The sequence below is a fragment of the Cebus imitator genome, unplaced genomic scaffold (assembly GCF_001604975.1).
Source record: "Cebus imitator isolate Cc_AM_T3 unplaced genomic scaffold, Cebus_imitator-1.0 Scaffold673, whole genome shotgun sequence".
In the NCBI taxonomy this organism is placed as follows: domain Eukaryota; kingdom Metazoa; phylum Chordata; class Mammalia; order Primates; family Cebidae; genus Cebus; species Cebus imitator.
In genome coordinates this window covers 467,709-492,579 of record NW_016107988.1, presented here as the reverse complement: position 1 = coordinate 492,579, position 24,871 = coordinate 467,709, and the positions used below count along the sequence as shown (strand labels likewise).

The 24,871-nt window shown below is 36.1% G+C and overlaps 1 long non-coding RNA gene across 1 annotated transcript in view; it reads left to right on the top strand.

Moving 5' to 3' along the window:
- Window positions 1-24,130: 24,130 nt before the first annotated feature.
- Window positions 24,131-24,871, top strand: part of LOC108295988 — a 1,646-nt gene continuing 905 nt past the window's right edge. Inside the window, exon 1 of the long non-coding RNA XR_001821693.2 lies at window positions 24,131-24,781. This is a non-coding gene — a long non-coding RNA (uncharacterized LOC108295988). The remainder of the gene's footprint in view (window positions 24,782-24,871) is intronic.

The following is a 24,871-nucleotide window of genomic DNA, read 5'->3' as shown; positions in this document are numbered from 1 at the left end:
ATAACTTCATATCATCTATTATTTTGAGTAATTTAAAAACAATTTTGCCACTCTAACATTCCTTGTTATATTCAAATATTTCACTGGAAATAATATATATAGTTCAGAGGGTCTTAAGTGTTCTCACAGCAAACCAGCCTTAGTGTTTCAGTAAGATTTTATGTGGGGACCCCAGACAAAAAACTTATATATGATAGTTCTGTTTATTGAGTTATGCCCTGACAATAGGCATTTTTCACACTGGTAATTTAGTAGCCATATGGGAAAATGTGTAATACATATAAATTAAAAGAAAAATAGAACTTTTATTTTATTCTTAACTAACCACAGGATGCATGTACCTGTTGAGCACTGTACACACTCTCAAACCTTGGAATCAGTTTGTAGACGATCACCCTCACTTCTTATGCTATATTGATTTTTGTGTAGTACTTTCTTTGTATCCTGGCAATTGCTGAAACCCTGTTTCACAAATATACAATATAATCAAAGAAGAATTTCATGTGGTCTAATGATGAAACTGGAAACTACATTTCCTAGTAGTTTTTACTGTGTCTGATGGATATTAGTACATTACTTTTGATTTTTTTTTTTTTTAAGTTTTCACAGATTTAGGGAGTACAAGTGCCATTTTGCTACATGGAAAAATTGTATACTAGTGAAGCCTGGGCCTTTACTATAGTCATCACCTGGATAGTAAACATAGTACCCACTAAGTAATTTCTCATCCCATACACCACCACCCCCAACTCCTCACCCTCCCGAATCTCTATTGTCTATTATTCCAGTCTCTATGTCCATGCATACACATTTTTTGGCTTCCACTTATGAGTGAGAACATGCAGTGTTTGGCTTTTTGAGTTACATCACATCAGATAATGTCTGCCAGTTCCATCCATGTTGCTGCAAAAGACATGATTTCATTCTCTTTTTATGGCTCCATTGTATTTATTTGTGTATACACATCACATATTCGTTATCCACTTATCCATCAGTGTATACTTAACGTGGATTTCGCATTTCTGATATTGTGAATAGTGCTGTAATAAACATACGGTTGCAGGAATCTTTTTGATATAATGATTTCCTTTCCTTTGGGTACATACTCAGTAGTGAGACTGCTAAATTGAATGGTAGATGTATTTTTAGTTTTTTGGGAAATCTCCATACTGTTTTCCATAGAGGTTATACTAATTACATTCCCACTAACAGTATATAAGTGCTCTGATTTCTGCACATCCTCACCAACATCTGTTATTTTTTGCCTTTTAATAATAGCTATTCTGACTGGTGTAAGATGGTGTCTCATTGTGGCTTTGATTTGCATTTCTCTGATGATGAGTGATATTGAGCATTTTTTTATATGCATCTTAGCATTCGTATGTCTTCTTTTGCAAAATGCCTGTTCATGTCCTTTGTCTGCTTTTTAATGATGTTATTTGCGGGTATTGTGTCGAGTTGTTTGAGTTCCTTTTAAAGTCTGTATATTAGTTTTTTGTTGGATGTATAATTTACAAACGTTTTCTCCAATTGTGCAGATTGTTCATACTATTGATTATTTCTTTTATTGTTCTCATGTCCAACATCACACAGAATGGGGAAATCTGAAAGCATTTCCCCAAGATCTGGAACAGGTCAAGGACGTAGACTCTTACCACTCCCAGTCAACATAGGTACTGGACCTGTTAGAGTAATCAGGCAAGAGAAAGAAATAAAAGACATCCAAGTTAGAAAAGAGGAACTGAAATTGTCTCTTTGCTGACAATACAGTCTTATACCTAGAAATTCCTAAATACTCCTCCAAAAGACTCCTAGATTTGATAAATGAATTCAGTAATGTCTCAGCATACAAAATCAACGTACAAAAATTAGTAGCATTTCCATACACAAGTAATGATCAGAGAACCCAATCAAGAAGTCAATCTGTTTTGAAATTTCACAATAGTTGTTAGTATCATACAGTGCCTTGATACACAGTGTAGAAACCATAGTTATAGTTGTAAGGAGATACAAAGCAAGAGTCAGAACTGGAAAGCCAGGCTTACAATTAAGAAGTATCAAGAGATGACAACTAGTATTGAAAAAAAGGGAATCATCATATACATTTTTCAAGTATCTTCTTACAAAGTTACATATTTGATTTGTATAACAGCATTTTTACTTTTACAGAATTTTTCTAAAACACATTAATTTTAAAAGTGTATCATAGTCTATAAACTCATCTTTGGAGTTTTTTAAACCATCTATTACTTCTGTAAATATTTACTACTCAAGATTACTGTGGAATTACAAAATTATTCTAATGAAAAATGGGAAGAGCACAGTCCAGGAAGAGATATAACCTTACATTTTTATAGATTGCAAATTTTACTGTATTTCTACCTAAAAAAGGTACCAATACCAAATGGCAATAATTCGTGGGACCACCAAATGTTCTGAGCTAACTCATTGGCCTTATTGATTTATTTCAAATTTATGATTAGGGAAATAATACATTATTGTAATTTTTCCCTTCTGAATTCCCTTTTACAATGGCTGATTATTAAATAATTAAGACAGATAAGTACTACTCTTTCTCTTCTAAATAATGACCAAAAAAGCCCATAGGCTAATGTATCACAACAAGATATTAGAAGGAGAAAAATCGATTGTCAGTAAGATACTTTGTAATAAATCTTACAATAGTGACCTTGTTTGCCAGCTACATACTGTATAAAGAAGAGAAGCCAATCAAAACTGCATGAATGATTAATGCATTTCATACAAAGTTCAGTGGTATTCTTAGAATATATTTGCTAAGGTGCTGCAGTCATAAGAAGGCAAACAAATGTTAGAGCTCAAGTAAAGAGTTTCAGAAGGAGTTCTTAAGAGAGACACATGCAGTTAATTTCTTAGTTTCTGTTGACTGTACAAATTGAAGTACTGATATCAGAATACATTTTGTAAGGAAAAAATGACATTCAGATTGCAGTTTGAAGTTGTGAAAACTAGGGGACTATGCAGTAGATTTGACTATTGAAAAATTTTATAATAAGATTATTCATTTTCCTCTGTTGATATTAGGTTTAATAAGAGGATTTTCCTTGGCCAAAGAATGTGTGCCATTTTGTAACACAAATTTTAAGAGTGAATATGTGGTTCACCATATCTTTTTTTTCCTTCCTGCCTCAATGTATAGCAGAGCACAAACTGCCGGGTATGTGGAATAACTGAGCCCCTGAGATTTTTAGAATGTTTGTCACTGCAGCATTGCCTAACCCATCCTGACTGATGCAAGTTATTGGGCATTCATATTAGTATAAACTGAATTTGGGGAAATTGAGGAAGAAGGAAAAGAAGCAATTGTTTTCTAAATAGGCATATCAGGTTTTTTTGGGCAGGTGAAAGAGTCAGGCTGCAGAAAATGGAGAAGGAAGAAAATAAAACTTTGGCAATAATAACTCCACTGTTGGAATCCATGTCTTGAGTCTATGGTGAACGATCACAGCTCTCAAGATTATCCTGCAACAGTCACTGCTATGCATTTCCTCTTAGCTCAGAGAGTTTCAGCTACTTTCTTATGGCCTCACAACTGGTAAGGGACAGACTCAAAACACATTGCTTTCAATTCTATTACACTGTCATCTAAACACAGAATGTGAGCAACTGACTAAGTGTGGCAGCTGCTCAGAGCTCCCTTGGAGAGAGAACCTACTCTGGGGAGTGCAGTTAACTAGCAGCCTCCAGCTGCAATGCCTTTAGGATTTGGGATTCAGTATAGGCATTTGAGCCAAGGATACACTCTACCCAGGAAGTCCCCAGCCAATGACTGAACATGGAAGGGGGATTTGGGTCTGGCCATTTCTGCCCAATGCAGTGTCTCCTATGGGCAATCTTTACACTATGCTCTCCATTCTATTGTCAAGACTTTCTCAGAGCTGCACTGTTCTCTGAGGCTCTTCTTATCCTCTCCTCCTAACTTTTCTCCTCTCCATTCGCAGGAGGTGTCAGAACATCACTGTTGGAAGATTTTCTTGGCCCACTCTTGCCCTCTTCCCTCTTATCTTACATAGATGTCACCTGTTAAAAAAAGATATTCTGACATTTGTAAAAAGGTAAGGAAGACTTTATTTTGGGGACTATTGCAACAGATGTCAACACTGTTGTAATAGGGGAGAGAGATCAGGCTCAGCTCCTAATACAGAAGACAACTGGGGATCTATAGTCAATGAGCAGAATGAGGGGCATCAGAGGATGAAAAGTTACGAAAAGGAAACGTCAAGGGTAGAAGCATTTTTGCTAAACCAACTTAATAGGATTCTTGCCGAAGTCAGGCCAGGATGATTGGATATCACAGCATAATTACTACACTGCCTTAGCAGGATTCTTGCTAAAACTGGGCTAGGCAGGCCAAAGACAGGGCCTAGTTGAAAAGAGGGCTCAGAGAAGGCTGTCTAAAGTTTGGCCAAGGAGGCAGTCTTTGTCACACCCCAATAAATCTCTTAAATTCCTTATTCCATCTTGGCATCTACTTTCTAAGCCCTTGAACTGACACACTTAGGTGAACTGGAAAGTTTGATCAATACCATTGTCAGTGGCAAAATGTGTACACCTTCATGCCAATATTATTATGGCTTAAAGAAATAATGTTTCTTCTGCCTAAAAAAATAAAAATGGTTAGGGTTTTGAGTTCTGGTAAAGTGCTGCCATCTGTGAGCTATTTCCCTTTTGTTAAGTACTGAAGGTAGGGATTCACAGATCGTCTTAGTTAATGCTCATACAATATTGCAAGTTAGATTATATGATTATTTTTATTTTGTACATAAGAAAACTAAAGCTGAAGTAAAATGACTTGTGTAAGATAATCCTTCCAACAAATAGCAGGGCAAAATTCAGGACCAGATCTGTCATATTCTAAACTGTCACTATTTACTCACGGTCAAACTCCTAGCTAGTAAACTACTGTTATGCAGTTTTGATGTGTGTTGGGAAAGAGATGTAATATTTGGAGTTTGATTTGTTGTAGGAAGAAGTTGAGAGGCATAAGAGACGTTGTATTAAATTGTGAATATAACATTTTATACACACTTTTCCCATGGTTATGCCAAGCCCCTGGGGAGTAAAACCTGTTAGGCTCAAATGGATGGTTTCAATCTGTGTGTACATCTCTTTGGAGTTCTATGGCTAACAGAAATCTGAGAACTGGACAATACAATAGAAAACAGAAAAAAATAAATGGTTATAAAGTCAACTTATATTCAGAATATTAATTTTACCTCTTCTGAAAAAATAAGAATTTGAGAAAGCTTGGTCATGGACCCAGATTGTGACTCTCAGCTCTCTAGACTACTTTAGGAACTGCTTGCACCAAATTCCATTCCTGCTTATGTACCTTCTTTTTCGTAGTACCTGTTCTAACCAGCAGTGAACACTGGAGAAAGCTGGTCATGTATTGTGTATTGGAAATTAAATAATGAAGCAGCAAGTTAAGAGATAGTGTCAGTAGTCTAAGTGGTATTGTTTAGCTTTTGTTTTTCTCTGAACACTGACTCTGAACCCATTGTTTCTTCATGTGACTTATCCCAGGTATACTGCCTTAGCCTGAGTCATGAATGGATTATTGATTCTTTGCCTCATAAAATGAATATTGCAAGCTGAAGCAGATATTGTCATTACTGTGCCCAGATCCCTCAGATTCCTTTTCATTATGCACATGTGTACCTCAGCTCCTTTTTGATGTTGTTTTGCTTCTAACAACAACTTTGCACCTTTTTGACAACACTGCCCTTGGGCTACTGATGACTCTTTCGTGCATGTACACACACACACACTACACATACACATAGCTAGAAATGCCTAGGGATTTACATCCTCTGTTTGATGGGCACGGCATAAAAACCCAGCTTTCTTTTCTTGGGACAAGATAACTCAGACTTAGCTTTCACTTTGGGATTCCCCTATAGAATGAGACTTAAGTCTCACCATCTGTAGGAGTTTCCCTGAGATTACATCTTTGTTAGACTTCCACCCCTTGCCTATCCTGTTACCCCCTTGACTCCCTTACCAGTTTCCCTTAGGTCAGGAGCACTTTTATCTGACAAAGGTCTAACATCCAGAATCTACAAAGAACTAAACAAATTTACAAGGAAAAATAAACAGCCCCATCAAAAAGTGGGCAAAGAATATGAACAGACACTTTTCAAAAGAAAGCATTTATGCAGATAACAAACATGAAAAAATGCTCATCATCACGGGCCTTTAGAGAAATGCAAATCAAAACCACATTGAGATATCATCTCATGCCAGCTAGAATGGTGATCATTAAAATATCTGGAGACAACAGATGCTGGAGAGGATGTGGAGAAATGGAAATGCTTTTACACTGTTGGTGGGAGTGTAAATTAGTTCAACCATTGTGGAAGACAGTGTGGTGATCCCTCAAGGATCTAGAAATAGCAATACCATTTGACCCAGCAATCCCATTACTGGGTATATACCCAAAGGATTATAAATCATTTTATTATAAAGACACATGCACATGTATGTTTATTGCAGCACTGTTTATAATAGAAAAGACTTGGAACCAACCCAAATGCCCATTAAGGTTAGACTGGATAAAGAATATGTGGCACATATACACCATGGAATAGTATGCAGCCATAAAAAAGAATGAGTTGATGTCCTTTGCAGGGACATGGATGAAGCTGGAAACCATCGTTCTCAGCAAACTGACACAAGAACAGAAAACCATACACCACGTGTTCTCACTCATAAGTGGGTGTTGAACAATGAGAACACATGGACATGGCACAAACTGGGGTCTGTGGGGGGGTTAGGGCTAAGGGAGGGATAGCAAGGGGTGGGGGGATAGGGGAGGGATAACATTAGGAGAAATACCTAATGTAGGTGACAGGGGCATGGATGCAGCAAATCACCATGGCATGTGTATACCTATGTAACAATCCTGCATGATATGTATATGTACCCCAGAGCTTAAAGTATAATTTAAAAAACTCACCTGCAAAGTAAATAAATAAATAAATAATCACTTGCACAGGAATCCTCATCTCAGAAACGTTATCTGTTTCTAACCTAAGAAAAGTACCTACTAAACCTAAGGCACTATTCGAAGCAGTATATATGACTGTTGCCTTGAAAGAGATAATTGAGTAATCACAATATTGTGTGCAATAACACAGCTGATATAAATTATGAAATGATGTTACTGAGAAGGAAGTGATTATCATTAGCAATTCTATTTACACAAATTAACATTTAAGCAAATTCTTTAATGGTGAATGGATGGGTAGGTATTACCAGGATGAAAAGAAATGAAGGGGATTTGGGGCAAAAGAAACAGACTCTGCTTTGATAATAGTTTCCCTGGAAAGGGTTTTTGTAGACTTCACTTTATTCTGGAGCTAGTGTTTAACAGAGACCTGTGGAAGAAGAGCTCCACTATGGACTCTGAGAAGGGAGGGACTCTTTCTCAATTATACTGGTTATATCACTAGTATGTAATACAGGGCTTAACACGGATGATCTTTAAAATATTTTTGGACAAGTGAACCCAGAAACAAACACATCCTGGCTTTTCCATTTTCTGGTATGTTCCCCAAATTTAGCAAGTTTAAGTTATATAGAGAATCTGCATATAATAAGAAAACAGTCAATAGACTAAGATTTTTTTTTTAAATGCTAATTCATTTTAAAAAAGGTAACATTTAATCAACTCGCTTAATATCTTTAACTTCCTACTGCGTTGCAGGCACTCTGCTGTTTTCTGATTATGAATGCTGGTCATTAGGAACTTAAGATTTATGATTTGGGCATTAGTACACATTCAGCAGCCAATTGTGTGACTTGAAGCAAGTAATCTATCTCTGTGAAAATAAAAGCAGTGCCTATCTTATAGGGTTCTGTGAAAAGTATATGAGGAATTGTATGGAAAATTGAAATCATAGTGTGTGGCATATAGTAAGTGCTCAATACGTGTTAGTTGTTATGTTAGTGTTATGATTGTGACTATTATTTTCTCTTATTCTCTCCCGCACCAGATTTATATAGGTTCTGTGACTTTCTTTGCTGTGGAGTCAGACTTTTATTGTGTGCCATTCTTTTGAAACATTAAGAAAGATAAATGAGTATAGTATACTAGTTACAAAAAACCTGACATCCCCCTCAGCTACTGAATGCTTAGTTTCTTCATTTGTCTCCACAAAAAATGATTAACTCTACATCTTGGCAAGACAAATTCATGTGTAATCAGTTGGATTCCATTTAGTGAATTACTGTGTAGATTTTCAGTGTAACCAAAGGAACCGTTGCCTGCAATTTCTCTCCTAGCAAACAAGGAAAAACAAAATGCCTTTGAGATAGGAAAAAACAACGTTAAAGGTATATAGTCAAACACTTAATGAATACTCAGATGTTACATCAGCCATTGTAAATACTTAAGAAAGATTAGGTGTTTTCAAATTTAAAGTTAGAACATATGAATTTTGCACATTTGATTCTGTTCTGTAATTCTAAAAAACCTGGCTCAGCTTATTTAATTTGAAATGAGATACTAGTTTTGATTTTCCCGTTGGTGATTTTTAAAGAATTATAATGTTCCACTTAATATGTTTCAAATATTTTTATATTAAAATCCCTAATTTGATAATAAATGGGAAGTAGAGCCTCATGATAATTATTTATCTAAGACTTTAGTATTTAATATATGAATAATATTTATTTTATTTTATTTGGGATAACTGATATTTCAGTCACTTGCCAATAACTTCAGTATGATTTTCTGCACATCATAATTTGAGGAGAACACTGGGAATTTTCAAAAAGTAATCTGCCTGTCAAATTCAGTGAGGCCTGTCATTTCTCATTGCTTGGTTTGGTGAAACCTGCTTAAAGACTTTTCTATGAAATATCATATGCTTCTTGACACCTATACTTCTGACATAATAAAGGCATAAAAATGGTTATTAAACATGAGGCTTTAATTTTGTCCCAGCTCCTTTGTACTTATTTACAATTGAAATATTATAATTAAAAATCAGGTTTGATATTTTACACTAATTTTATTCATTTAACTTATTTCAAAATGAAAATGATATACAATGCATGTAACTTTTATTTAGCACCTCACTGTGATCTAAGAAATGGTACTTGTTCTTTAGTATAAGCTTGGAAAATGGCTCGTATCTGTTTCCAATACTGTCCACATACTGCTTTGAAAATTTTCTTTAAAAATCTTCAAATCAATATAATTTTTTTCATTTGGTTCCAGCCAAAATAGCCTTTACCTGCTTTTGTGAAAATTACTTTCTTTGGCAAGTCGAATGGCTAAATCTGGATCATGAATATCAGAAGTTCATGAATTTCCAATTTATGTTGAAAGGCTCTAAAATATTCTTTGTGCATTGAGAAAACTTATTTATTCAAAATAATATATATATATAACAAAATTAAAATATCACAAAAATTACTCTAGGAATATCTGGGAAAGTGTTACGTGAAAATATAATGCTATGTTTAGGTAGTTCATTCAATTTTGTCTTCAAGAGCCATCAATTTTTATCATTCATCTGAATAACTTATGATATCAAGCAAACTCATCAACAGCTACTTAATTGGATTCAAAATTTTTCTAAGCATTGTACATAGTGCAAAATAAACAGAATACATTGATTTTACTTTTAAGAAACTTAGTTCTTATTTAGGGATATATACTGAATAAAAATAATTTTATCAGAGAACAGTTAAATATAAATCTTTGTGGCACCACTTTAAGTTTATGTTTATAAAAGAGGACAATCATTAAAGGTTGACATTTATGGAAAACTTTCCAGGGGGAATTGTCACTCACACTTGGATTTGAAGACTGTCTAGGATTTAAGCACAAAGGAACAGACTATCACTGAACTGGTTTAGATTTTAGATTTGCATCTAAAAGAAAGTAACTTTTTTCATTTTGAGAGAAAATGTGATATTAATTTTTAATGAATAAGAAATATTAATAAAAATATGTATCATAAAATTTGTTGTAGGTATAGACTTTAAATAAATATTATTAAAAATACAGATAGACACGGCTGAGCATGGTGGCTCACGCCTGTCATCCCAGCCCTTTGGGAGGCCAAGGCGGGTGGATCACGAGGTCAGTAATTCAAGACTAGCTTGGCCAAGATGATGAAACCCCGTCTCTACTGAAAATACAAAAATTACCCAGGTGTGGTGGCAGACGCCTGTAAACTCAGCTACCCAGCTACTCGGGAGTCTAAGGCAGAGAATTGCTTAAACTTGGGAGGCGGAGGTTGCAGTGAGCCGAGATCACACCACTTCACTCCAGCCTAGGTGGCAGAGGGAGACTCTGTCCTCTGTCTCAAAAGAAAAAAAAAAGAAAAAGAAAAAATACAGATAGACAATTTATAAATTATGTCTTTTTTTATATCTTCAGACTATATTTTAGTAGGCAAATATTCAGTTGTGGAGTCAGACAGATCTTGATGCAAATTCTGTTTTCTACAATTTAACAAATACTTGATTTAAGGCAAATTATCAGTTTCCTTATGTATAAAACGGGGATAATAAATGGACATAATTTCACTGGTTTCTGAGTAAATTCTTAGAAAAACTTAGGCATGTACCCTGTCCATAGAACCATAATAAATATTCAGCATATGTTAATTATTATCATTAACTATCATGTCTTATTTTTATGTATTCTGCTTTATTTCACAAAGGATTTGGAATGGCAAAAATAATATATAAAATAATAATATATACATTGAATAATTCCTTTAAGTCAAAGAATTTTTTTTAATCCCTCAAAGTTGGCCCTTACAATCTCATGAGCCCACCTCTTCTGCAGTAGTCTCTGGGCCTAGAGGAATTGAATAGTCTTTTTTCAGACCTAATTTATGTTTAATACTTATACTCTGTCTTTCTAAAAGTCTCCTAAAAATAATTGCAGCAAAGGTGGCAAATTTCTCTAATATAAAATTTCAGTGCACCTGAAACATTTAAATAATTTACTTATAAACTACCAATGTTTTTATATCAATGAAAGTAGAGCTAAACTAAAAAAAAAATGTTATATGCTTAAAATACATCTAAATCATTACCCATGGGTTGAAAACAGGTATATTTTAAAAGACAAACTAAACTGAGTAAGATAGCTTTAAAGTTTCTGCAATACAATTGGATCACATATGAGTACAAAGCATTTCGCAGAGTCCTTTATTTTAAATTTCAACTTTTATTTTAGACATAGTGGTACATGCACAGATTTGTTACATGAAAATATTGCATAATGCTGAGGTTTGGAGTATAAATCCCATCACCCTGGTATTAGGCATAGTTTTTTAATCCCCCCCCTCCCCCGCCACGCACCTTCCATCCTCTTGTAGTCCACAGTATCTATTGTTCTCATATTTATGTCCATGTGTGCTCAATGCTTAACTACAATTTATAAGTGAAAACATTTGGTACTTGGCTTTCTATTCCTGTGTTAATTTGTTTAGAATTATGGCCTCCAACTCTGTACATGTTGCTGCAAAGATCTCTGCAAGGAGAAAAAAAAAAAAAAAAAAAAAAAAAAAAAAAAAAAAAAAAAAAAAAAAAAAAAAAAAAAAAAAAAAAAAAAAAAAAACACTGCTGAAAGAAATCGGAAATGGCGCAAGACATGGAGAAACATTTCATGCTCATGAATAGGAAAAATCGGTATTGTTAAAATGGCCATACTGCCCAAAGCCATTTACAGATTCAATGCTATTTCTATCAAATGACCAATGTGATTTTTCACAGAAGTAGGAAAAAAAAAGATTCTAAAGTTCAAATGGAAGCAGAAAAGAGCCTGAATAGCCAAAGCAATTCTAAGCAAAAAGAACAAAGCTGGAGGCATCACACTACTTGACTTCAAACTATACGATAAAGCCACAGGAACCAAAACAGCCTGGTACTGGTGTACAAAAAACACATAGACCAATGGAACAGAATAGGAAACTCAGAACTAAAGCCATACAACTACAACCATCTGATCTGACAAGGCTGACAAAACAAGCAATGGGTAAAGGACTCCCTATTCAATAAATGGTGCTGGGATAACTGGCTAGCCATATGCAGAAGACTGAAGCTGGACCCCTACATTTCACCCTATAAAAAAATTAACACAGAAAGGATAGAATATTTAAATGTGTGACTTCAGACTATAAAATTCCTGGAAGACAACCTAGGAAATACTCTTCTCAACATTGGCCACCATTCATATAAAAATGATCTGACTTGCTCCTCCTTGCCTTCCACCAGCATTGTGAGGTCTCCCCAGCCATATAAAACTGTAAATCCAATTAAAGTGACAATAATGGGCATTCTTGTCTTGTTCTGATCTTAGAGAAATGCTTTTGGCTTTTATCCATTACATGTGATGTTATCTGCAGTCTTGTCATATATGGCCATTTTATGTTTGGGTACATTCTTTCTATACCTAATTTGTTGAGTTCTTTTAAATTATGAAAGGAGGCAAATGCACACATCCCCTGAATCGAAACTAAAAATAAAAATAAAAAATAAATCTCACCATTTGTAAGATGCTGAATCAAGATAAGAACAGTTATTAATAGTTATTTTTCTTGATCATAGCTCCTTCATGTGCTGTTTTCAAAGCTGGGTTGTTGAATGAAATGAAATTTTTGGTATGCAACCATGCAGGAGAAGTGGATCTAATATTTCAGATTCACCTGTGAATAAAATATTTTAAGGGCTTTCTTCAAGGATCCTTTATTCATTTGCAGAAATCTATTTCTTAAGAGCTTGTAAGTTTTTTCACTTATTGCCTGACAATATTTTGTAGAGTCATCCTCTTAAAGAAATGCACATCTGCATAGCAGTTGACGCTTATTGCCCACATAATATGCATAAGAAAACATGCATAATATGCATAAGGAAATGTTGTTATGTAAAATATTGCTGCTTCCTCCACCTGGAATGTTCTTCCCCAATCTAAGTGTGTTCTCTCTCCTCATCACTTGGGTCTCTACCCCAACGTTACCTTCTGAGAGAGGCCTTTCCTGAATTCCTTATCAAAAATAGTTAACTCTCTCCATGTTCCCTCAGCCAGTCCTTCTCTCTTTTCACCATGATTAGTTTTCTTTATACCATCTGTCACTTGCTAAAAGGATATTATATATTTATTTTTCTAATTAATTAAGTCTCTTTTATTAGAATGATAGCTCCATAAGGATGAAGCTTTTGTCTTATTTTATGCTATGTCTCCAGCACTTAGAATCCTTAGAAATTGCCCAGGGTTATCTGAATGTCTCTCTTAGAACAATACCTGGTACATAGTAGCAATTCAGTAAAAACATATTTATTGAAAGCATAATCACATTGTACTTTTGTTTACTATAGCATTCATCACAATTGTAATTAAAATGAGTCATGTCATTAGTTGTATATACCTTTATCCACTCTCCCACTGGAATATAAAATTGTGCCTTTCTTTTTCATTGCATTTGGGTTAAGTGGAATAAACACCAAAAAAATTTTATTGCTTACCCTCATGAAATCTAGTTATGCAGTTTTCTATGGAAGATCAATGTGATGAAAATAAATAACAATTTAAGAATTTAAATGAAAGATCAAGACAACATGAAAGTAAGGAATCTGACAATATGTTAGACACTCATATTTGTTAATGCTAAGCTATTTCTAGTAATATGGGATTAGATGGTAAATAAATATCTGGCATACGTTCTTACAAGTATTACAAGAACGAGACAGAATGGAAAAGTAAAAAAAAAAAAAAAAAAAAGATCACTCACATAAGAGGCAGAGTTCAAGTATTTTAAAGATAATGACTCTTATAAAAAATAGTAAAAGTATTAGAAGAACATTAGCATAGATGCAGCTATAGATCACCACTGCAGGCAAGTAGTGAGAAAAAAGCCTAGAAGTTAAGAATACCAGATGATTAGAAATTTAGTTTTAGAACTTTGGACTTCAACTTCTGTCAATGACTGTTGGGAAAGCAAGAAAGACTTTTAATCATCTTAGTACAAAAATAAAATTGACAGACCAGGCACGGTGGCTCACACCTACAATCCCAGCACTTTGAGAGGCCGAGGTGGGTGGATCACGAGGTCAAGAGATCGAGACCATCTTGGTCAACATGGTGAAACCCCGTCTCTACTAAAAATACAAAAATTAGCTGGGCATGGTGGTGCGCGCCTATAGTCCCAGCTACTCGGGAGGCTGAGGCAGGAGAATTGCTTGAACCCAGGAGGCGGAGGATGTGATGAGCCAAGATTGCGCCATTGCACTCCAGCCTGCGCAACAAGAGAGAAACTCCATCTCAAAAAATAATAAATAAATAATTAAATTGACATTTTAGTGATAATTATGGAGGCATAGTCATGTAAATATAGTAACAAACTAGAGGAAGGACAATCAGATAGTAGACCAGTAGTGATAAAGTAACAAACACTTCCAATGGAAACTTAAAGTAAGTAATAGGGTAAAACACACTTTTTTCCAATCAATATTGAGTTCCTACAATATTTTCTGACACTTATTTCTCAAAGGCAATAGATAATCTGCTTTACATATAGCAGGAATCTGTCATTTACTTCTTCTAAGCAGATCATATGTCTAGATATTTTCCAGCTATTATATTCTATAAATTGCCTAGGATTATCTGAATGTCTCTCATAGGAGACTATGAGGGCAGTCACATTATTTATTGGAAATAAAGATTTTGTTTATGTGCTTATGGTCACAACACTTATTTTTAAAAAAGCATGGTGAGTATTGCATAAGGTTTAAAAATTTTCGTTCCTAACTTTAGAAGCCTGAATTCCCCATCTGATTCATGTACAAAATTCCAAATAAAGTTATTTGGGATTATACATGAGTAATTAAGAAAAAATTATTTCCATATAAATAAATAAGCCTATATTCATTTAAGACAACTTATTATCCTCTTTTAAAGAAAAAAACTCCATTATAGATAATAACTTAGAAACATCTTGGGTTATCTTCAAAAGAAAAGAAGCACGTAAGCTCTCTCAGAGGAAAAAAAAAAAGAGCTGTAATAGCAGGTCAAAGGAAAAGTCTTGTTGAGATCCATTAAGTTCTTAAAAAGATATATTTTAGCTATAACTGATGGCACAAAATGATGTATTGCATTAAAGAAGAAAAAAAATAAAAATTAACCCAAGTGCTCTTATAATTTCTATTGAAATTGGACCCATGAATCTGAAGATATTACTTAAGTTGTAATTTTCACAGAAAATCTTGAGTTTATGTTACATGACCAATCACAGACTAATTCATCCTGGTTAGGGTATAACACTAAATGCCAATGGAAGGAAAAGAAGTGCTGGGAGAAGGTCTTGACGTGTGTGTGATGGAGTATATGTTGTTTGCTGTGAGGTGATGGCAAGGAACACTGAGCCATCCCAAGGCAGAAAACTACTAGAATAGTAAGCAATATGTACTGGTCATGTACTAGTTAAACTAGTTACCAAAACACAGGATACCTTGTCCCCATTGCTAACTTGTAAAGAGTGCTTTCTAGCTTATGTCTATTTTAGTAGTGAACAGGCACTATCTGCCTGTTTAGTCTATCTTTATTCTATGAAGAAACACTGAGCACCGGCTTATTAAAAATAATCACTTGGTCACAAAGAATAAATACGTGGGTCAGAGTCTGCTCTGGGCTTTCAGCTGGGAAATGCTGTCAGCCCCTTGACATCCCACTCTGATCCCACTTTTGCACTCTATCATTGTGTCTTTTTCTTAATTCCTTCAGCACTGTCTGGGTTGGGATCTCCAAGACCCAGCTGGCCTCAGCAAAGATCGGTCACAGCTGGAGGTGGAGTTTGTAATTCCACAGGAAGGACACTGAAATTTAGCCTGAAGTAATGTATTACAATGCCTTTTCTTATTACATAGTTACACTTTTATGGCATAAATTGTACTCAGAGGTAAAACATCCCAGTGATTGCAATTACTCTGAGTGGCTTTATAAAAATAGTCTTTTGGAAGGAGAAGGAAAATTTTCGCATTGATAATAATTGTTATTATATTAAAAGCAGTGGCTTTTTACTAACTTGAAACTGCAACTGATCCCACTTGCTTTCAATGATCATTAAAATTATAATGCAATAATTGTAAATAGTGAATTATTTATTTTTTAATATTATAATTAATGCTATTGAGGACTAAGCTCTGATTTTTTTAATCTTACCCAAATTTCTACCTAAGGGGTCTAGGGAGTCATGCCCTACAAACCATAAATTCCCATCAGATGGGTTTTATTTGACCCTATATATCATGACTTACTTTTCAGTCTGACTGTGGCATAACATTATGAGACCAGGAAAAAATATTTAATGCCAAAATATACTTCATTGCCATACCTTGAAATTGCCCTGCAAAATCTCTTGTGGGAAAAAAATCCACATCTTATAGAGAATCCCCTTTCCCCTTTGTTTTCATTCCTTTCTTTCCAGATCCAGGAGATAATCAGCTAAGAGACAGGCACCCTTTTAAGTCCTATAAGAAACATTGTACAACCTGCTTTCTCTCTGAAGCCTGCTATCTGAGAGATTCCTCTGCACAATAAAACTTGGTCTGACAATTTTTTATCTTAAGCTGAACATTCCTTTCCATTGATCCCAGGTCTTCAGATAAACTCAACCAATTGTCAACCAGAAAATATTAAATTTACCTATAGACTGAAAGCTCTCTGCTTTGAGTTGTCCTGTCTTTCTAAACCAAACCAATGTATTTCTTAAATGTATTTGATTGATATCTCATATCTCCCTAAAATATATAAAACCAAGCTGTGCCCCAACCACCTTGGGCACATGTTCTCAGTACCTCCTGAGGGCTGTGTCATGGATCATGGTCTCTCATATTTGGCTCAGAATAAATCTAATATTTTAGAGTTTGACTCTTTTCATCGACACTATCGCTGTTACCTTATACATCATTTTAGAGACTTAGGAGAAACATCTCCTGCTTTATGAATTTATTATAAATTAATAAAACAGTCTAAAAGGTCATAAAATAGCAAATTATTTTAAGGAAGGGGAAACTGTCAGAAGAAATCTAATTTACTTCTAGTTTTCATCTGCTTCTTCCTATTCTATTCCACTATATTTCCCAGTGGGAAACCGGCCCCTCACTAATCTAAACCTTGTCTAAAACTAGTTAAATGGCTTAGTTTAAAACAAATTTATCATCTTAATTCTGAGGAGAAAATGAATGAGCAAGAAACAGTTTTGATAACAGTTTTTCTTGATGTCAGATTAGTATTGCTTTGAGGATTGTGTTTTTAATGCTGACAAACACACACAAATCTTCACATTTATCCCAAGGATCATAATATTTTTTATAGCTCTACAAATTCTCCAGGCCAGCCTATTTCAATTATACCTTTCACTTTTTGAGCCATTTATTCTGCCTGTGTGGATAGGTGATTCTACAGAAGCCAAGACATTTCTTATTATTCAACAACACTTTACTTTCCTACTTAGATTACAAATAATAAGCGAGGTTTCATGAATGTGTAACACAGTATGTAATACCAGAGAAAATTGCAGGGAGCCTTATACAGCTATTCATAAACCTCATGATTCAAGGAATTGCTCTCAAAAGGGAAAAGACATTTTTGTGGAATGTTGAGTGTGTTTGCTCCCAGGATGGCTATAATGCTTTATTTCCTACAATAGAATTAGGATGTGGTTTTAGAATGTGCTTATAAAATATGTAAGAAATAAGATTAAGTTTGGTTAATTAATGTCATGTATTATTTATATAACTAAATCTATACCCAACATATCTTTCCCTCTCCCTACTGATCAGAATGCAGCTATAAAAAGCAGATATTTCTGTACAATTGTTTATAGACCTAGAATATTTTGAAGAAACAGGTTATGGTTAATTATGGTAGAGTATGTTTTTTGTTATCCTTTTTATACTGTGATTTATGAAACTAAATAGATGTCCATTTTTTGTTTATTGACTATCAGAAACCTCAGAGGTAAATCTCTGTTCCTCTTTTGATGAGTATGCTGGAGTCAAATAATCATTAAAAATTACTTTTAAATTGAGATATTACATCCATACAGTAAAGCACACAACTCTTAAGTGTACAGATTGATGAATTTTTGTTATACTATGTGATTTTTAAGTTCATGAATTTACTACCTAAATCAAAATAGAGAATATTCCCAGCACCCTAGAAAGCTGCTTCCATGTACTTTTCCTGTCAGAATCCCACAAAAGGTAACCACTATTCAGACCACTATATAATTTGAAATGTTATGACACTTCAGACTACATTAATTATTCTTATTTTTATTTTGACTTATTTTTCATTACCTACTTCTAAATTACATTTTTTGATTTGTCTTAAAATATAAGACATCTTGAATTCTTAACTCGGGACAAGATAAGTCATAGAATATTCTTACACCAAGCATGGTGGCTCACTCCTGTAATTCCAGCACTTTGGGAGGATGAGGTGGGTGGATCACCTAAGGTCAGGAGTTCGAGATCAGCCTGGCCAACATGGTGAAGCCCCATCTCTACTAAAAATACAAAAAAAAAAAAAAAAAAAAATTGGCCAGGTCTGGTGTTGTGTGGCTGTAATCCTAGCTACTCAGGAGGCCGAAGCAGGATAATCGCTTGAACCTGGGAAATGGAGGCTTCAGTGAGCCAAGATCGTTACCGCTGCACTCCAGCCTGGGTGACAGAGTTAGACGCTGTCTAAATAAAATAAAGTGAAAAATATTCTTAGGAGTTAATTCACAAAACTGGTAATTGTGTAAATTTGGAATGGGAATGTAGGCACTGTGGAGAACAATTACCATATACTTCTGAGACATCAAAATTCTTAAGCAGATAAAAAGGGGTCCCTGGAGAATCTCCAACCCACCTGACAATTGTTTACATAAAATGCTTTTGTGCAGCTGGGGGAACCTGTCCAGGGCTTGTCTGGGCATGCTCACAGCAGACTGGAGCGTGACATACGCACTGGAGAAGTGGGTAGAGCCATGGGGAATTTGCGCCTCATGCAGGTGCGGAGCCTGTTCTCTTCAGCTTGTGTGATGACCTGGGAATCAATCTGTGAGGTGATGGCCTGTTAGCAGGGCTCCATCTCACTTTGCTGGTTTTTTTTTCTTTTTGCTCTTTTCCCAATAAAGTCCTGCTCTACACGTCCTTTCAATGTGTCTGTGTGCCTACCTTTTTCTGGTCGTGTGACAAAAACCTGGGTTTTAGCTGAACTAAAGAGCAAATTTCTGCAACATTTTTGGTGCCCAATGTGGGGGTTGAGGGAGGTTAAGAAAGATAGAACCACATTTTTTTTTTCCTTTTGATTTTAAACCTTTTAGTCTTTCGACTTCTGAGGGTAGAGGAAATTATGCCTCCCTCCCCATTCCCACATTGCTCCCCAGGGTCGGGAATGTCAGCCTTTTCCTCCTTTTTTGGGGGTGTACAGGTAAACTGGTGGCTCCCCCAAGCCCAACTTAAGTTTCTCTCCCAGTTGGAGAAACACATTTGCATAAGAATAAGAGATTCTTTCCCCAGGCATCTTTCCAACCCTGCACATTAAACTTTTTGCCCTTTTCTCTGCCCTGTTAGTAGTTACCTTTTAAGTGGAGATTTTTTTTTTTCCTTTTAGATATTTTTCTAGGCCAGGAAGGATAAGGATCACTGTTTACATTCCCTGTAAAGTTTTAATTATGAAAAAGGATTTGTGACTTTGATCTTAAGTTGTAGCCAATCTGGTATGATCAGTAGCAAACTTTGCTGCAGGCTTCCATTCTGTTTTGTCTCCTTGGGAGCATAACCTGTAACCACATGGCAATGTTTTGTTTAGCCTCTGCAAGTTTACGGTGGTGGCCAGGTTCAGTCTTGGCTTTGGGAGTGAGTCCTTTCTGGTTTGATACCTGTGTGACCTTTGCTACTTGTTGATTCTCTTCCGCTCCACGAACTGCCTTGGATTTTTCTTTCTCTCAGCCTTTACTAAAGTTTGAAAGCCAGAAATATTGGCTGCTTGGTGTGGCTTAAGTCGGGGAATGGGGGAGTCAAAAGGATTTTCTTAACAAGTGCACAGCTTAATTAAAAGTGGATATTCAAGTTTTAGGTATATTTAGAAGACCTTTATGCTTTTCTTTATTTGAATTTTGTTTTGCTGGAAAAAGGTTTTTTTCTGTCAACTGGATTATTTTTCTCCATTTTGTCTTGCCATTCAATGCTCACATGAGAGGCTCTAAGATAACTCCTGCAGGCATGGGACTCCTTGGGAAAAACAGAGAAGGTGCCACTGACCCTGTTTTGGGAAGAAATCTGTTTTTGAAAGAGAACCCCCGGAATTAAAAATGGATAGATTCCTCTAAAAATCTGTTTATTTCCCCACCTATGGTATGTTTTCCTAGCCCTGTCTCTTAAAGGGCTCCACTCAGAGACCAATAATCCAATTAGGAAATTGAATGAAAAATCTTAGGGCTGCTGGGTTTTCTTCTGCCTGTCCATGTAGTTATGTATGTGTTGTGTGTGTGATGTCTATAAAAAAAGAGAGCACTAATTAATTGACTTAAAGAAGAATAAGTTCTTGGAACAAATATTTTTCTAAAGGGAAAAAAAAGCTGTGGTATCTTTTAGTTCGCATGCCTTTCATGTTTGAGAAATAAAAACAGCCTAAAAGATTTTGGTAAAATGCAGATGTCATCAAAAAGTACATTTTTGCCTAAGGTTAAAGTATTGTTTTGAATTAGATAAGATAAAGCTAAAAGTTCAAAAAGTTGTGGAAGGATTGTAAAAATTCATCTTGCAAATGAAATTTTGTGTGTGAACATATTAACTAAATTCAAAAGGATATTTTATGGTTTTTCTGTTAATTGAGCATTGAAATAAAAGCACAAGGTACTCTTAAGGCACTAAACTGCTCTTTAGTAAAATTTGTAAAGCGTTAAAAAAGGTTTTTGCTTTTTAAAAAAAATTCTGAGTAATCATTTTGACAAAATAAATAACTTGTGGTCATCTGGAATTCTATTTCAAAACATTAAGTGTTTTAAATCTCTACTATTTAATAGGCTTATCAAAATCAAACTTCAGTTTCAAAATTATGTTTCCTGATGCCTGGCTTTTCGAAGCTACAGAGGACCCCTGAAGCATCCACAAGAGAGGCCAACAGATTAGTTAACGTGTTTAGGTACATGGGTTTGCCAAAATGATGTTTAATTTTCAGGTTATATTTTAGGGAGTAATATTAACATAGGTTCCAAAATTATGTGGGATTTCTAAAATTCTAATGTCTGAGTATATGCTATCAATCACAATTAAGGTTGTTATATTAAGTTTTGTAAACCTTGGAGATAACCACATTTCTTTGTCAATCTTGTTTCTGACTGTAACCACCCTGTACATTTTGTTATTCACAAACAATGTTTGTCTTGTTTTGATCCTTTTCGAAAGACGGCTTATAATAAACTATGGGACCCTGACAAGTGCTCTCAAATACAGGTTTCTGATAACTTTGGCGACTATAACATTGGAATAAAGGAAAACTATACAGGACTCATGAAGATTCTGAAATGTTCACGAATCTCAAGCAAAACAAGAGCTAACTAAATGGACTAATAGAAAACTGAAGTAATCTTTTTGACTTTTGCTTGAAATGTTGCTAATCTTTGTTTCATTTTTCAGAGTCAAGGAAACGTATTTTGAGCTATTTACAGACTTTAATAATTGAGAAAGATGTGAAAAAAATTTGGATTATGTTTGTTTCTCTCTGACTGGGGAGAGATTGGGCATACATAGTAAGATTGGATAGGGAAGATAGGGCATACATGGATAAGAATGGATACTCCTCCTTTGGGAGGCCGAGGCGGGTGGATCTCAAGATCAAGAGATCTAGACCATCCTGGTCAATATGGTGAAACCTCGTCTCTACTAAAAATACAAAAAATTAGCTGGGCATGGTGGCACGTGCCTGTAATCCCAGCTACTCAGGAGGCTGAGGCAGGAGAATTGCCTGAACCCAGGAGGCAGAGGTTGCAGTGAGCCGAGATCGTGCCATTGCACTCCTGCCTGGGCAACAAGAGCGAAACTCCATCTCAAAAAAAAAAAAAAAAAATGGATGCTCCTACTCCCTAAGCCCCTCTGTTAACATGAGTGAAAGCTGCTTTGACATCATGGGTAGCACCCCGTGGTGGTCACCAAGACTTATGGATACAAGAACGGAGGAAAGAAAGAAGAATGCCTCACTTTCCCTCCCTCATATACCTCTAGAATTTGGAAACTGAGTATTCTTAACTTATGTCAATATAGTTATTTGCATCAGAGCAATAAGAATCCTTTTGCAACAGGATACAATTGGAGAAACTGGTTGTTTTACCAGGGCTTGGACTGGAAGGGTATGCTTCCTTTTAAGGAATCAAGCTCATCTTGCAGAGCTAATAAAAGCCCTTTGGGAAAACTGGGCTCATATTCTGGGCTACACAGTCCCTGTACAGGGTTCCAAACCTGTCGAGAGTAAAGAATGTAACTTTCCAACAACAACCACATAGTCTTGGGACCTCAAGAAAAGAGGAGTTTACCCAACTAATAGGTATTTGAGGATACAAACCCATGTCTGGGCTCACCTTGAAAAGGTCTTATCTGGGATTCCTTGTGGAACAGAGTCCCATCAAAGCCAATCTAAAAGGTGTATGTAAAGCCAGGTGTGGTGCCTGACACCTGTAATCCAAGCACTTTGGAAGACCGAGGCAGGCGGATCACTTTAGGTCCGGAGTTTGAGACCAGCCTGGCCAACATAGTGAAAACCCATCTCTATTAAAAATACAAACAATAGCTGGGTATGGTGGCACATATCTGTAAGCCCAGCTACTTGGGAGACTGAGGCAGGAGAATCACTTGAACCCAGGAGGCAGAGGTTGCGAACATGCCACTGCACTCCAGCCTAGGCAACAGAGTGAGACTCTGTCTCAAAATAAATAAATAAATAAAAATATAAAGGCATATGTAGAAATAAGTATTCTTGCTGCACTTTATGCAAAGAAGCAGATCGAGTACAAGACTAAAGTCTACTTTGCAAGCAACACAGTCTTATGATTTGTTTTTTACAGAAATAGGATTAGAGAGAAATTATGTTTCAAAATTTATCATACATTTGCCGCTAAATTCTTGACTCATTTGTTTTTTAGTTTTTGCCTACATTTTAAACTAACGCTGCTTATTCCTGTAAACCAACCAGTGATCACCAGCTGCAGCTCAAAAGGAACAGGAGGAAGGGGTATTGTAAAAATCTCGATCAATGTACTAGTTCTGAGCAATTGTCTTGCAAATCCTGCCAGGTGATGGAAATGGGTGCCCATCACTCGGAAGTCTCCTTTTTGGGAAAGTAAGACCAATGGATTTAACCAAAGCCAAAACCCATGCACTCAAATCTTAGCAAGCATATCTGGGAGTTATCTGGGAGTAATCTTAGACAGTTATCTGGGAGTGTCACAAGACATCCTTTTTCTCTCCCTTGCTGGAGAAGGACTCAATTTCACAGCTTCACCATAGCATTTGGCTTATGATAAGGAGTTCATGCAACACCCCTCCCCACTGAGACACATTTTTGGTCCGAAGCTCAATTCTAAGTTTTGGGTGAAAGCCCCAAGAAGAAAACTGGATCTGGGCCGGGCATGGTGGCTTATACCTGTAATTCCAGCACTTTGGGAGGCTGCGGGTGGATCACAACGTCAGGAGTTCGAGACCAGCCTGGCCAATATGCTGAAACTCCATCATACTAAAAATATAAAAATTAGCTGGGCGTGGTGGCACGTGCCTGTAGTCCCACTTACTGGGAAGGATGAGGCAGAAGAATCACTAGAACCTGGGAGGTGGAGGCTGCAGTGAGCCAAGATTGTATCACTGCACTCCATCCTGGGCAAGAGAGTGAGACTCCATCAAAGAAAGAAAGAAAGAAAGAGAGAAAGAGAAAGAGAAAGAGAAAGAAAGAAAGAGAGAAAGAGAAAGAAAGAAAGAGAGAGAGAGAAAGAAAGGAAAGAGAAAGAAAGAAGAAAGAGAAAAAAAAGAAAAAAGAAAGAAAGAAGGAAGGAAGGAAGGAAGGAAGGAAGGAAGGAAGGAAGGAAGGAAAGAAACTGGATCTGAGGGACCCAGAGGAAGATGACAACAAAAGTTAAAAGGCACAGCACAGGTGGGCATTACTAATTCCTGCCAGTTGAGCCAAGCTTCCCGTTTCATGGATAAAGGTCATACTAGTATTCATGGCATAAATGAATAAGGGATTCTAAGGCTACTGACAGCAGGGGAGATAGGGCACACGCAGTTAAGAGCAGATACTCCCACTCCCTAGGCACCCCCTGTTACATGATTGAAAGCTGCTTTGACAGCCATGGGTGACACCCTGTCATAGTCACTGGAACTCAGGGATATAAGGACAGAGGAAAGAAGAACACCTCACTTTTCCTCCCTCATGTATCCTGGGTATTTGCTAAGAAGAGAAAGAAATCAGGGATGCCTGCTCCCCTTTGTAGATGAGAAGCCATTCATCTTCAGTCTGTACCCCTTTCAAATGCAAACTGAACCTCTGGGACTCCTCTGAAAAAGCAGCTTTCTTTTTTCCTTTTTCCTCCTCTGACTTTTCTTTACAGCTAGGTAATTTTGTTTTTATACATTCCCCTCAGGTGCATCCTCCAAACTGGGAGGAGTTAATTCCCAAACCTTAGACTGGTTGGGCTCAGGGGAAGGGAACCCAGAAGTCTGACATGCTGGCGAAAGGGTAAAAGGTTGTTTTTTTTGTTTTTTTTTTCTTTTTTTTTTTTTTTAAAGGGAGTTTCGCTCTTGTTACCCAGGCTGGAGTGCAATGGCG